The following is a 13430-nucleotide window of genomic DNA, read 5'->3' on the forward strand; positions in this document are numbered from 1 at the left end:
ATAGAGATATAAGTAATGGCCATTATAGATAGATGCGTGCAAATCACATGTTGGTAAGACAAGTGTAGGAAAATTATTTTGCCTGGTCCTACATGTTGCTATCAAAACCGGTCAAGAAATTCATAATTGCCATACATGTAGCTACCATTTGGACAAGTCCGCCCAGCCATACATCTAGGACCCCTTGTTGTGGGCCGAAAATCTTGCTTATCTTGAAGCAATATGAAAGTAACCAAGCGAGAGCTGCCTGCATGTGAGTTTTGCCAATTCAAGTCAAGCAAATATATCCTCATCTCACCCCCCTTGCACAGCAGTCAAGGGCTCTGGTCCAAATGATGTTTAACATGAATTTAACTAAACAGGAATTTTATGTTGTTGCTGCTGAAGATGAGTAGTTGTAGGAAGATGATGCATAGTAGTAGTTGTAGGATGTTATTGTAGTTGAAGTTGCAGGAGTAGATAATGGAGTACTGCCAATTTACTATTAGTAAAGATGTTGAACACACAACTGTTGTTTACTCTAGTGATAGGAGTAGTAGTGGTGGCCATCTAGTTGGACTACTACTGCTAGGACTTGCTCCAGATTTTAGGATTTCTTTTCTTTTAGGATTTATTTTCTTCTAGGACTAGGTTTTTATTATTTTCTATTGTCATTGTTTTTGAGCTCTTTCTTTTTCATTTCCTACTATGTTTATCCTAATTATCTTAAATTGTTATGATGTGTGTAACAGGATTAGATCTTGGATTTGCTAGTGGATTTCGGGAGTTTCTTAGCCAGCTTGGTGACTCCATATTTTTCACTATTCAGCAAGTCTTTTGTAAGCATTAAACTTTTAGCACTACATTTTTATCTTATGTGTACATCTGTTTGCTTCCAATTGCTATATATGTATTGTTGTTACTAGAAATGATGAAGCTCATGTCAATTGCTATACATATATATGTGTATGATGATCCTCCTTTCCTGCGGTAGTATAGCACTTGCAGTAGTATGGCACTTGCAGTAGTATCACACTTGAAGTAGTGGTGCCTACACAAGATACAGTTCAGATTTGATTACTTCCAGAAATTTGTATGACCACAGATTTGTATAGTTTCAGAGATTTGTATGACCAAAGATATAGTTCAGATTTGATTAGTTCCATAAATTTGTATGACCAACTATATATTTCCGATTTGAATAGTTTCAGAGATTTGTATGACCAAAGATACAGTTCAGATTTGAATTGTCTCAGAAATTTGTATGACCAGAGATACAGTTCATATTTGAATTGTTTCAGAAATTGGTATGACCAAAGATGCTATTGTATATAAATGGGTTGCTGTAGAACTGTTCTTCATCTTTATAGTGTTGTTGTATAGAAATATGCTGAATTTTCTGCTCTGATTGTTGCTCAAAGAAATTTAGCAAAAAAATGGGGTCCTGGGAGACGTCGCTGCTGCTTGAGGCCCTTGAGAGGCCCTTCGTGTCCTGATGATTTTGCAGGTACCCCGAGAGGCCCTTGAGTTTGCCGGAATGTTGATTAACTTCCGTTCCGGCAAATTCGGGTACTCCATATGTCCTATTTTCAGCAAAGGTCATGCTGAAATTTTCCGTGAATTTTAGCATGACTTTGCTAAAAATCGGACATATGGGGTACTTGCTACTAATGCATGGGCCTGGGTATCTTAGTACTTAATTAAGTAGGATGAACTGCCCCTTTATTCTTGCTGCATTAAACCATAGGTGGCAATAGAGCCAAGTGATTAGGCCCAACTTAGAATTCTCCTCAGCATCGATAAACCCTAGATGATAAACCCAACATAGGTGGCAATAGAGCCAAGTGATTAGGCCCAACCTAGGGTGCCTCGGCATCGATAAACCCTAAATGATGAAAACTTAACTTAGCATTTAGGGTGCCTCGGCGTCGACAAACCCTAAATGATGAAACCTTGGCTTTTAGGGTGCCTCCGTGTGGATGAGAACCTAAATGATGTACGCTTAGGCTTTTAGGGTGCCTCGGCGTCGACAAACCCTAAATGATAAAAGCTTAGCTTTTAGGATGCCTCGGTGTCGACAAACCCTAAATGATGAGACGATGATCTTGTTCCTTGACAATAACCAACTTTTTACCCAAACTTTTTTCCTATTTAGAGCGACACATGGCCAAAAATGATGAGGCCGGCGGTTCGGGCGGCAAGCAATTCTGGGAGCTGTCCCAGGAGTTGGAGAAAGAACATCACCGCTATGAGGACGCCGCGGAAGACACCGATCCTAACTACACAACACCTAGTGGCGTCGGGGATGACACCACTGATGGCGCCGCCGAGGATGCCACCACTGAAGATGGCGGCACACACACACAGATGGCAGCCAACCGAAGAGGCAACGAAAGGACCGGCGCCCGAACGTGCTCGACACCGTCAGGGAGGAATTTACTGATGTGGACTCCGATGGGAATCCGACGGTGCCCAAACAAGTTGTCAAGGGGTACTCGGTTCAGCTCGGGTGCATTCTCCGGAGCACCGTCTCGATCAACACCGAGAACCTAAGGCATAAGGACCATGGGAATTTGCGCAGCCTCCTCTTCACGAAGCTGCACGAACGATACAAGTTCCCCGCTGAGTTTGCAAACACACGCCTCTCAGGGAATAAAGTGAACAGTACCGCCCTCACGAGGATGAGCACGACCCTGTCTACTTGGAGAAGCACGGTGAAGGCAATGATTGACAATGGTGGTAGTTATGACAAGATCAAGGCGAAATATCCTTTGATGAGCGAAGATGAGTACAAGGAGTTCAAGATCAAGTGCGAGAGTAGCGCAACCTCCGAATCAAGTCAGTGGGGGAAAGAAATGCGGAAGTTGAACTTAGGGGTCCACCAACTCGGTCCCGGCGGTTACAGAGTGGCGGAGCCTATATGGGACAAGGAGGACGTGGAGCATGCCAAGCAAGGCCTACCGCCCCGCTTCGAGAAATACCGTGACAAGCAGACTAGGAACTTTCTCAGGGCCCGGTACAAGGAGGACCCGGTAACAAAGGAGCTTATCACGGATCCGAAGATCAGGGCGCTCGAGCTTGTTCTGGTAAGGAATACACCCCCGCGTAATGAGCTCTATATGGTTGCATTCTAATTAATCCCAAATTTTTCTAAATGGTTCACGTTCCTTCCGCAGGACACTGAAAGCAGTAGCGCGGGGTCGTCTCAGAACTCCCCTTTCGACACCCCTTTAAATAGGGCATTGAACGTAATGAAAAACAAGGATAAGCTCAGTAAGCCGACGTCAGTTGGTCGTGTGGCTGGCAAAGGCTTGTCCACAAAATGGTCGTCATACTGTACCGCTGGTGGGCGAAAGGAGAAAAAGACCAGCTCGGAAAGCCAGTCGCGTGAGGTTGAAGCACTCAAGGCACAAGTGGTGCGGATTCCGGAGCTTGTCCAAGAGCAGGTGGAACAACAACTGGGAACGAAGCTCAACACCATGGTGCCTACGTTGATTCATGGGCTGACGACGTGGATTGCGGGCAGCCAACAGGAGCCTCCCCCGGTTCCCAGCTTCACGGCCAGCAACTCGCACAACGCGCAGGCGGCGCCATTGGTGTCTCCGGCGGAGGCGGTATTCGTGTCTCCGGCGCCGGCACGGACATTGGAGCTTAATGCACCCGGGTGTACGCCGGCCGACACCTCGCCAGCAAGCGGCCCCTCCGTCAGTTGCACGGCCGCCGTTGGCGGTGCCTCGACATTAGCCGAGCTCGACGACATCACGGTAACTAAGCCTCTCAGTCGATGACTTCATCATCTTGCCTTTGACTGGGCATCCCTGACGCCCTACACGTTTTCGCAGGGCACCGCCGATGTTCCTTGCACTCTTCTGCACTTCGTGGGCGGCGAGTTGGTCGATGTCGCCAAGAGCAGAATGGTTCAACCGGGCAACCCCATGTTCCACGGTAATCCGATGCCACCCACAGTGTATAGGGTTGAAGTGGTTCGGGTGCTGCCATGCTGTGACGAGCTGTTACCTCCGATTTGACCCGCTGGGGCCGACGAAGAAGATGAGATGACCCTCAGCGCCTGCGTAAACTGGCCCCTACTTTGGCCGAAGAGCCAGATTCGTTTGGGGTTGGGGGACACCACCTCACAAACAAGACCGCCAGTCGTGCCAGCGCCAAGCCATGGCAAGAATGCCGCAATGCTACCGGACCTACTGGACATCCCTATGCCATATATCCCTATGGCACAGTATCCGGACATTCCTATGGCACAGGATCCGGACGACGACGACAACAACGACGGTACATTTACCAAAGTCGATAAGTACTTTGCCGAACATGGGTACGCTGACGAGTTCTGCGGGCCCCTTTCTCAAGGACCCAACCAAGATGACCGCGATCTAGCTGGTACGCCGAAGAAATCCAATTGCAACAGGCGTCGTCTGGCGTTCAGTTCTCAGGAGATGCCTCCAGCTCCCGCCTTCACCGAGCCTCAGATAGCTGAGGTGCGGAATATTTTCAGACCCAACACGCTCAAGAAGGCGGTCTGTGAGCAGAACTCGGTCCCATTATAGGAGATCAAGAAGAAGGGACGGAAACAAAAGACTAACAAGTGCGCCGGTGCGAGCCAACCGCACCGAGTTCGATCCGTGCTCAGGACGGGCCACCTTCACCTAAGGATATCTCAATGAGGGTGCATGTGGCGGGTAGGGCGATGCTACCGCCAAATATGCTCAATGCTGCAACCAGTGCTATGCGGAGTCTGCATGACAGTGTTCTTTCTTTGGAGAAGCAGCGTCTCAGAGAGAATGATGTGGCATACCCGGTTTTTGTGGCCAAGGTGCCACAGGGCAAGGGCTTTGTGGATGGCGACGTCGGGGGTACGATCGTCCTGCGGTTTGATGACATCTTTGCTATGTTTAACCTTCATCCGTTGCACTACACCTTCGTTCGGCTGTTTTCGCTGAGTATGGAGATGCGGATCATTAGAGACTACACCCCGGACATCGTGATAGTCGACCCCTTCTACATGCGTGCCAAGCACTTGAGCAGCGCTGGGGAACGCCAAGTTGTGAGGTCACACCTCGAAGGCATCATTCTGGCAAACCCAGATAAGGATAACTTCCTTGTGGCTTACTTTCCCGAGTAAGTCATCACTTATCCGCCCCATAACATATGATTTCTTAGATTTCGATTGTTGTTTTTTTTCTAACATCCCGTGTTATGTGCAGTGACACACATTGCACACTCATCCTCTTAAGCCCGAAATGTTCCATGGCCACGTATTTCGACCCAAACCGTAACTCCAAGATAGACTACACAAATGTCAAGAAAGTTCTTGTCACGACCGGGTTTTCCGGGTAATAAATTTCCAGAAAAGACCGTCGTGCTCATCAGCCCCAGGATTACTGTTAGCTGATGAGGCTCCAACTTGATACAGAAACTCCAAGCAAAAATACAAAATATGTAGTACAAGACCATTCTGGCCTGTGGGTACAACAAATGGTTTCTAGTGGTTGATGGCGGAAGCGGGTTGTGAAACATCTGTGTCTATGGGACTCCATTCCCCACGGGAACAGCTGACCAGGCTAAATTCCTATCTTCGCGAGGCTGCTATCTCCATTGTGTGGGTTCCGGGGCTGGCATCGCGTCGCTCCTCTCCGTGCAAGAAAATCTGGCCAAGACAATAGTCAGGGACAAGCCAGTGAGTACTTTGAATGTACTCGCAAACATTATGAACACAGGTATAATATAACAATGATGTGCTGAAAACATTTTATGCTCATGACGTCAGTCGAAAAAGTAAATAAATTTCTGATGCGTGCCTGCGGTTATTTATAAAATTGCAATAACATAGTAGTATTAAAATTTATGAAAACGAATAACCAGCAATGCCACAGTCGGGCGTCTTAGCGACACCACATGAAGGGCTTAAAAAGAAATGCCACAGTTGGGCGTCTGAGCGACACCACAAAAAGGGCTTTAAAAGAAATACCACAGTCGGGCGTCTGAGCGACACCACATAAAGGGCTTTAAAAGAAATGCCACAGTCGGGCGTCTGAGCGACACCACATAAAGGGCTTTAAAATAAATGCCACAGTCGGGCGTCTGAGTGACACCACATAAAGGGCTTTAAAAGAAATGCCACAGTCGGGTGTCTGAGCGACACCACATAAAGGGCTTTAAAAGAAATGCCACAGTCGGGCGTCTGAGCGACAACACATAAAGGGATTTAAAAGAAACAATCATAGTGAATATCCCGGAGGTAGAACCATCCCAGAGATACTCGATAATAACAATAATATCACGGGTTAGTCAACAATAATAATAATCATAGTTCTCACAAATCACAAGCAGTATTTCTGGTTAACAGCTTCACCTCCGAAGACCGACACTAAGACCGACACCTGACCCATCCCAGACTGTAATCCTTAACCATGGACACGGCTATTCGAATAGGTTTATTCTCTGCAGAGGGTGTACTCTTTACCCACGAGTAACGGATTTCTTTAGTCCATCGGGACTAATTCCATCTACGGTCTTTTTGTTGAAAACACACCTAACTTGCACACACCAGCTTATCACACACATGTCTGGAATCACCCACGACACCTGTTAAGGAAACTCTAAGTGGGGAGGCTACAAACTCTAAGTGAGGAAACCCATGCCCCCGGACCAGGTGGCCTTCCTACCAGCTACAACCGGTATCATCCACCCTGGCCTCTCTGTACGGTGTGTGCTAGAAAGAGGTTGACAACTTACTGAACCGTACTCTACTTGCTGTAGAGATGAGTGGTAGTAAGAAACAAGTATAGGGGTTACTGGAACAAGACTCGATCTACGGTCGACTCAGGAGGTTCAAGTATTCCCTGCATGATTAGCATAACGAATATATTTCATCCAACAGAGTCACCACTTATATCGCCTTACCATGCCATACCAGACATAACCGTCCCGACGGAGACCGGCGACAAACTCATACCTACCCAAGGCAGAGGTTTTCCCGGTTTCCTGCCGGTATGCATGCAAGGCTCATGAGGGTGATTATCATCACAAGTGTGTTTATTTCCAACAGCATGGAAATCAATAACATGCACCCATGCATATGATCATATCACATGAAATAACAAGTCCTTCGAAATGCGGTGGTGTTATAAATGCATCAACGATTCACACCAAAAATATTATGCCGGGATTCAGAATGCTTGCCTTCAATGTGTGGAAAGGCAGGGTGCTCTCCAAACTTTTTGAAAGTTTCTTCTCTTTCCCCAAAATCCTATTTAAGAATATAATTGAATTAACACACATTACAAAAACAGAACAAAAAAAGTTGTTTGAAATTTTTTCAAATAAATCTTAAAATAAACTAGACCAAATTTGAGGAAGGTAGGAAAAAGAATCAACTCATTTGGAGTTGTATTTAAAAAGTTATAGCCATCCAAAGATTTGGTTAAAAATCTGTTTTTAAAATAAAACAGAAAAAGAAAACGTTTCAGACGAGATTACGCTTTCGAAGCGGGGAAAACGTACTGCAATGGATTACGCCTTCACTTAAACACGTGGACGGCGCGGGGTGTCACTGACAGTGGGCCCGCCTGGCCCACTGGTCATGTTTGACCAGTCGCCGCGCGTCGTCTCCCTCCTCTGCCCGAGCGGAGCGGGGCTCCGGCGATCGTCGCCGGCGTTTGGCTGCTCCTCGCGGGCCCCCGAGGGTAGGGATGGATCCGCACGGCTGGGGCGGTTCTCCCGGTGGTCGCAGGGTAGCTGGAGGTGGAGGGAGCTGCCGGCGGCAAGCTCCGCGGCGGAGGAACGCTTCGGTGGCGAAGTGATTTGTTGGCGGCGACGGCTCCCGATCAAAATTAAGTAGGGGGTTGGGTTCACAGGGGAATGAGGAAGTTCTTGGTGGAGAGAACGGAGAGGGGGAGGTACTGGAGGTGCCGGATTGGCCGGGGCGGTGGCGGCGGCAGGAGTTGCCGGAGATGATGAAGAAGGCCTCCCCGGGTCGAATGCGAGGCAGGGGAGCGCCATGGGGGTAGCATGAGGTCGCCTGCGTGCTCGGGGAGGCTCGGGGGCCTCCATTTATAGCTCGCCGAGGTCGGTTCCACGGCGGTGGATAAGGGCGGCCGGCGAACCGTCGTTCTGTAGCAGCAGGGCATCGTGGCGGCGACGAGCGCTAGAGGACACACTCGCGGATGAGCACGCGCTGTTCCAGGGGCCAGGTGGCGAGCGTGAGAGGCTTTGGCGGCGCCGACATGGGCAGAGGCTGCCGGGCAGCGGCGGCGGCTAGCGCTTGGCCTGCCGGGCGCGGCGGGGGCTGCTTGGCGCGTTGCTGCGAGGAGGGGAGCGCGTGGCGAGGTTCTGCAGAGCGGGCCAAAGCCGTGGGGGCCAGCGTGTCGGCTCGGCCGCGTGGCTGCAATACGCGCGCTCTGGGCGCGTCCAGTGCATGCACTGAGTGTGCTCAACGAAATGCCAGAGCATGCTAGAGGTCGCAGGTGAGATTGGGGTTTACCAGATCGAGGTTAGGAGCAACGGGGAGTCTAGTGGACATGCTAGTTTGATCAAAGGTGCAAGTTCACAGTGCAATGCCACAATTCATGTCAAAATAGAACATGTCCGTAGGGTGTTTGACAAAATTCCAATGGCACTTAGGCAAGTCTTGGGGTGGCCAAAAACTTCCAGGTTGGGGTCTCTTTAGATGCAAGAGAGAGTGGTGTGGTTATTTGGACAAAAGGGGAAACTTGCTAGTGCAAGTTTTGCAAAACTACATTTCTGGACAGGAAATAAATAGCATTATTTCATGAACCAAAAATGATCCAAATGGTGCATGCTCCTGGACTTAAGGGTTTAACATGGAGGACTACAAGTAGGAGAAATAATCAAGGGTATAGGAGCAACTAAAATGGTGGTTGCTGTACAAATCCTCAAATTTGACCAGAATGGAAAAGAGGTTGATACACTCAATATTTTCAAAGAACAACCCTGGATTTTTGCACAAAGTGGAATAATATGCTCCTACTGACCTCCCCTAATTTTGGTAGAAGTTTTAAAGAAATATAAAAATGGGTTGCAGTGCAAAATGCACTCTGGACCAGAGAAGAAAAAATTGAGTGCAGGGCTCAAAATATTGCATGCAGGAAATATATTTTTGCATAAAAGTGATTTAAAAACATCACATGACATCTCCAAATTTTTGTGGAAATTTTAAGTGAATCTATCAAATGGTTGTAGTTCAAATATGGCCATTTAACCTTGAAAAACTATTTTCAAGAAAGTAAAGATCAAGCAATTAAGTTAGTTAATTAGTTACACTGATAAAAGGAAAGTTTTTCTTGAGAGGTTAAACAAGTCCAATAACATATTTGAAAAGTTTTTTCTTTGGGAAAAACTCATCATAACAGGGAAGGAAATGATTTAAAAAATCAAAATGGAGCTCAAAAATCCAAAGTTTTAATTCCTGGCAAAATTTTAACTTAATAAAACAAGGCCAAATTTTTGGGGTGTCACAATACTATCCCCCTTAAGAAAAATCTCGTCCTCGAGATTTGCTAAAAGCGGTGTTAAGAAAACATTTACGCAATAATGATGTGGCTATAGTGAGAGGGCAATAAGTGGTGAAAAACCACAGTGTGAAAACTGGTGCCGCGTGGAAAAGTCTATGGTTCGGGACAAAAATCGGGTGATTTCTACGCTGGATAAAAATTTAGAATAATCTTCCAAATTTAAATATACGCTGGTCGTACCCGAGAGCACAGTGCTCTCTCTGGCCGACAGGTGGACCCGGGGCCCACTGTCAGCCTCTTCTTCTCCCACTGGCTCTTCCTTCTACCTCTGGCTCTCTCTTCCTCCTCTCTCCCACGCGCTTTCTCGCGCTTTCTCCACCGACGATGCCTAATGCGTAGGGCATCTAGGCCGTACCGTGGTAGTGCACGGCGTGCTAGCTGCCGGTGCAGCGTGCACTCACTTCGCGGGCCAGCGTGCTGTCGGCACTGCTCGCGGATTCGACTCCGAACATCGGCGATCGGCGACGAGCGGCGTTGGTGGACTTCGCCCACCGTACACCGAGCTCGAGCTATAAAAACGGCCGGGGTGACTCTCTCTTCTTCCTCACATCTGGCCTCACTTCTCCTCTTCCTTCTTTCTCCATTACTGCTTACAGAAGCTTGGGTGAGGCTCTAATGGCGGAGGCGATGCCGGACTGGTTTGTGATCCTGATATGCGGAGGGCTGGCGACACTGCTGGGGCTCTCTGTGCTCCTGTGCGCGATGATCTTCAACGAGTATCGCGACGCTGCGGCTCGGGTGTTGGCTCTCCACGGTGGTGGTGATCACGAGGAGTAGATGGAGTGTGCCGGGTGCTAACTGTAGTTAAGGGGGTGAGGGATTAGCTGGATGTAACACCGTTGCAAGGTTTTGCAAACAGTGTATGTGTCTGAATGATTATGGTTGTGAGTCTGCTGCGTAGTGCCGTGTGAAATTAATTAATCCATGTCGTGAGAAGGGGCAGGTGTAGCAACTCAGGGAAAAGAAATCTCGCTCCAGGATTTCGCGAGGGAAAAACAGTTAATTTAAAGGAGCATAAACCACAACAAAAACTACACACATTAGTAGAAGCCAAATAATTGACTCGTCGTACAAACTCAGGGTATTACGCATAAGTCACATGCATAAATAAATGCTGCAAGGAACAAATACAATAGTGACGTCTAAAATGAAAACGGTAACTGGGCGGAGTCCTGATAAAATGTCTCTGCTAAAGGAATACATTCTTCTTCAATTGGAGGCAGTGGATTGACCAGTCGATGTATGCGTCTCTCCGGGTCGGGTCTCAGTGGTCTGCCGATGGCAATCTGAGGATTTAAACCTGCGAGGCTCTGGAGATAATCCATCACTCGCTGGTTTAAATGCTCTTGAGCAATGATGTACTGGATAAGGTTGGCCAGAACTGGGTCTCTCTCAATACGTCCACCGGGAAAAGATGTTACTTCTCCGGGTGCTGCACGACTCGGAAAGTAATAATATCCTCGTTCGCGGGCATAGGGTACTGCAGATCGAAGACGAGCAATCGCTTCTTTCGCAGCAGCCTCCATGGCCAAGTGTGGGGTTGGCATAGATTTCCCCATGAAGGAAATTTCTGTTGGATCTTGATTGGGGTCTACAGGAGGAATGTGTACTGCTGCCCAATATTCCGAGGTGGATGGGGTGATCCTTGATTTGAACAGCTCGTACTGAGGTGGCTGGGTAGAACCCATGGTACTGCGGGTAAAATCCCACAATATTTTGACAAATCTACCTGGGGTTGCATCTGGGGTTCTCAGATGAATGCTGGGGCTCGGCATGACAGGAGTAAGCGTGAGTGTGGTGCACAAGGTGAGGGTTGCTGGGTAAGGGCACAAGATGGCCTTTATATAGCAATGGAGCTGGATCATTTTACTGTGGTGAAAGGTAATAAATTTGCCAGCTTAGCTCCAATGGTCGGGTCAGTGTCAGAGATACACATATCTCATAAAGAGACGTGTTACTGTGGTTGTCGTCGGGTTGGTTTTGGTAGTTGTGCCCGGAAAAATATGCAGCTATGCGCTGACCAAATATGCAAGGCTACTATTAAGACAGAGGCACAACGACAGGCTGCGTTAATATACATGGTCGCGTGATTACAAAGCGAGGATACATTGAAACTTGGTGCTACTCATACGGCTTAGTCTACCTCGTTTATGTCTAAACGGGCGTGCCTGGTGGATGTCGAGGCTTCTCCACGTGTCTCACTGCCGGGATTAGTCGGAGATGGCGGGGGAACTGCAGGGTCGGGGTAGTGATGATGACCATCGCGGGGATTGTTGGCCACAACCCCGTTGGAGTGTGCTCCCAAAATGCGACGAAGCACCTCTGGGGTTATCACAGCACCTTGGCCGATGGCTGGAGCAGATCTTGGGGTCTCGATCGGTTGTCCAAACAGCACGACTGGGTTGTCGGTGTTGGGCTCGTTTTCTTCTCTTGCCGGGGCTCGACGAACCAGCTCTCCACGAGCTGCGATTAGATCAATAGTGATTTGGTCGAACAGTGCCTCTAGTGCACTTACATAGCGCACTAGGTGCAACAATGCGGGGTCCGTCTCATGATCTCCGTTGGCAACTTGGGGTGGTCTACCATATCCTTCACGCCTGGGGTAGTAGTGGAACGAGCGACAGTTAACTCTGGGCGACAAGTGCCTGAGATGAACTATAGCCTCTCGAGCGGCTAGTTGGATGGCTTGTGGCTCAAAGGAAGTTGTCCTTCCAGTGAACCTGTAGGGACGCTCGGGTGCTAGACCCCTACCGTAGATGTGCAAAGTGGCCCAGAATTGGCGGTCTTCACCGCTCATGGGTCCTTGATACACAACATATTCTGGTGGCTCCTCTAACGCGTAGGCACGACGGGTGAGGTTTGCGAGGATGGTCACAAAACCTCCAAGGTTGGTTGCTGTGGTTTTGTTGTGCACTATAGGTCCAGGCATTGTGGCTCGGTTTGGGGGTAGCGGCTGTGCTGTGCTGGGTTGAGGCTAGCGTGCCCTTTTTATAAGAAAAAGGGGACGGAGTCTTCCTTCACACGCTTGCGAGAAAGGACTATTTAGGGGCCGGTCACTGGCGCATGAGAGACAGGTTAGGTTGATAGGTTGGGCACCGACTGCCAAAAGGTGTTTGGTCACTGTGTGGCTATCTTGCACGAGAAGCTTGGCTGGTGTTTGGCTAAGGTCTAGTGGGTTGGTTTGCCTAAGTTTATTGACCTGGCTAGGCTAGGATTAACCAATGGTCAGCCTGGCTCTGATGCCAAGCCTGTCATGACCGGGTTTTCCGGGTAATAAATTTCCAGAAAAGACCGTCGTGCTCATCAGCCCCAGGATTACTGTTAGCTGATGAGGCTCCAACTTGATACAGAAACTCCAGGCAAAAATACAAAATATGTAGTACAAGACCATTCTGGCTTGTGGGTACAACAAATGGTTTCTAGTGGTTGATGGCGGAAGCGGGTTGTGAAACATCTGTGTCTATGGGACTCCATTCCCCACGGGAACAGCTGACCAGGCTAAATTCCTATCTTCGCGAGGCTGCTATCTCCATTGTGTGGGTTCCGGGGCTGGCATCGCATCGCTCCTCTCCGTGCAAGAAAATCTGGCCAAGACAATAGCCAGGGACAAGCCAGTGAGTACTTTGAATGTACTCGCAAACATTATGAACACAGGTATAATATAACAATGATGTGCTGAAAACATTTTATGCTCATGACGTCAGTCGAAAAAAGTAAATAAATTTCTGATGCGTGCCTGCGGTTATTTATAAAATTGCAATAACATAGTAGTATTAAAATTTATGAAAACGAATAACCAGCAATGCCACAGTCGGGCGTCTTAGCGACACCACATAAAGGGCTTAAAAAGAAATGCCACAGTCGGGCGTCTGAGCGACACCACAAAAAGGGCTTTAAAAGAAA

Source organism: Triticum dicoccoides, chromosome 3B (assembly GCF_002162155.2).
Source record: "Triticum dicoccoides isolate Atlit2015 ecotype Zavitan chromosome 3B, WEW_v2.0, whole genome shotgun sequence".
Classification (NCBI taxonomy): domain Eukaryota; kingdom Viridiplantae; phylum Streptophyta; class Magnoliopsida; order Poales; family Poaceae; genus Triticum; species Triticum dicoccoides.